Genomic DNA, 3,026 nt, shown 5'->3' with positions numbered 1-3,026 from the left:
TATCCCTGAGCAAAGGCCAGAAGATCATACGGCATGCAGTTGATTGGGAGGAGGAGATATAGGCGCGCAGCAATACTTATATGGGCCGGGCTGCACGCCGCAGCGATATACGGATCGGGCTGCACGCCGCAGTGGTTACTATATGATACCTATTGAGCGTGAGTGCTGAGTACGAGTACTGATTGGTAAGAGTTGAGTCACGAGTGACAGAGAGGCTAGCCCGATGGGCGATAGATATATACATGCATATGAGTGATGTTTGCCTGAGAGGCCTGTTTATGAACTTATTGATTTCACTCCTCTTTAAAACGAGTTTCTATCGAATATGTTGATTTATTGACTGTTTTCACTCATCTTTATATTGAGCCTCTGTCGAAAAGTTGAACAAATATTTTAAAATAACTTTTATTTAAACTGGGGTTTATTAGATGTTCAGAAATTAATCACTGATTTTGCATTTGGTTATTTCCACCGAGGTTTTCAAGTTGTGAAGTGTTTATGATTACTGTTTTGCCCGAGGGGCTATTTTACGAACTATGCCTTGCCCGAGGGTCCAATTAATCACTGTTAAGTATTTAAAAAAATGATTTTTACTAAAAGCTGGATTTCAAAAGGGAAGGTTGACTCGTATTATGATTTGAAAGCCTGTTGTGTTTATTGAGCCTGACGTGAATGTGGATTCATTGTTTCCTACTGCTCAGTCTTTATTTACTCTTATTACTTACTGGGTTGGAGAACCCACATTACTCCCTACACCTCGTGTGCAGATTCAGGTATATTGGAACCCGGTAGCGGGTGTTGAGAGACACGAAGTTATCAGAGTTAGCAGGCGGCTGCATGACGTTCGCAGCACCGCTCCCTTCCTCACATTGTTATTACTGTATTTAATACATTATTTTAGATTTCTTGTTGTATGCAGGCCTTGATAGATGCTCATGACTAGTGACACCCCGAGGTCGGGCTTGTATTTTTATTCCGCACTGTTATTTCAGAAGTTATTATGAAACATTGTTTAATTAAAGGCTTAAAAATGATTCTTAATGCTTAAAGGGCTAATGTGAGTGTTGTGTCGGCTGGCCTTGTCTTCACGAGAGGCGCCATCACGACCGGGCCGGTTGGGGTCGTGACAGGAATAGTCAAGACACCCACTGGGCTAATAAGCAGAACAAGTATAAGTATAGAAACAACAGAACATGATATCTATATGAAGACTAAGCGATATTGCTAACAATACAGTAGCTACAATAAGGAAAGAAAACAGCAAGTAACAGCGGAACACCATAATACAGCACATAACAGTGAACGCAAATACAACCCAAATTCGAAATCACAAATACAGTAAGGACAAGTCATAACTTAGCAACTACGACAGTTTTCACATTAGATCATAGCCAACAACTTCAGTCAATTAGTCAAATCTTTTCAAGTAAATATTTTCCCAAAATAGTTCTCTAAAAATGAATACCTTTCAAATATAACCCTTTCAAATAAATATCCTTCGAATATAACTTACCCTGTGACACCTCATCTCATAATCATACAATACGGGTCTCAATACCTAAACCCTAACACTTGGCATCCCGTGCCCTCATCACACCTCATAATCAAACTGACAACTCATGTGCCCAAAAGAGTCATTATCACATGGAAGGCAAATAAACAATGGTGTGCGTCTATACTCAGCAATCTCAAGGAGCCTCCTATCCGATAAGGGTGCTTAGCCACGTGTGTGCTTGTGCAAGTGTCCTAACATAGTTCATACCAGCTAGTAAGCATAAGGACAAGAACAGACATCACATATACTGTTTACACAGGGATAGGATCAATGAAAACAACAGCTCAGAACACAGTGATAGTAACATGGGATCTCCCAAGATACTGTCCCGTAGTCCTAAACGTAAATGTACAGAGGATCTCCCGTGATACCGTCCCGTAGTCCAAATCATAAATGTACAGGGAATCTCATGGAATACCATTCCGTAGTGCCAACGTAAATATCCAGTATAGGGGGATCTCCCGGGATACCATCCCGTAGTCCCAAACATAAATGTGTTGGGGGATCTCCCAGAATACCGTTCCGTAGTCCCAAAGTAAATATCTAGTACAGGGGGATCTCCCGGGATACCGTCCCGTAGTTCCAAACATAATGTGCAGGGGGATCTCCCGGAATACCGTTCCGTAGTCCCAAAGTAAATATGCAGCGCAACCAAAGAGAATACAAATACATCACGGCAGAAAACTCGTACATCACCACAACACGTACAACAACAACAATGACAACAATAAAAGGTACGTCAAGTAAGTCAACTCAAGAACTGTAAATCACAAAGAAACGGTAGGACCAGCTCATGAGGAATAACCACAGAAAAGAATGCTGGCATAAAGGGAACATACCACAAAGAGAAAACTAACATGTAGAAACGATCCCACAATTACACAAGTCAATAACAAGGGAATCAACACGAGTCAAGTAGTCCCAAATAAAGGCATGTCAACAAAGACATGGATTATCTAAGCTCCTTTTTAAGGTTGAACAAATACGAGGATATCTGACAATTCAATTAAGGAAAGATGATCTTAGCTTCACTTAAGGCTAAACAATTATAGGAGGAGGTGATGATAAATTCCCAATTAAGACAAGCAGCTATGAAAAGATAGCATGACAATAGGAGAAGCGAAATTCTTCAGTTAAGTCAAATAGGAGTCGATTCGGCAATAAGAGTGAATCATGAAGCAATTAATTCCAATTAAGCATCTAGAGGTGAAACTAGTAAATAGGAAATACAGTCATGGCGAGAACACATTCCTACACAGTGAATATAAATACCTAAGAACTCTAAAAGGCAAATTTTCCACAAATAAGTTCGAGCACGCACTCGTCACCTCGCGTACACGAACTACAATCAACATAGAAGACTCAAATCCTAAGGGGAAGTCCCCCACACAAGGTTAGGCAAGATACATACCTCAAAGACGACAAACCGATACAGTAAAGTGCACTTCTCGGGTGAAAAGACCTCCGGACG

Source organism: Nicotiana attenuata, unplaced genomic scaffold (genome assembly GCF_001879085.1).
Source record: "Nicotiana attenuata strain UT unplaced genomic scaffold, NIATTr2, whole genome shotgun sequence".
NCBI classification, from domain to species: Eukaryota; Viridiplantae; Streptophyta; class Magnoliopsida; order Solanales; family Solanaceae; genus Nicotiana; species Nicotiana attenuata.
The sequence above is the reverse complement of the archived record's forward strand: the minus strand, read 5'-3'. Positions refer to the sequence as shown.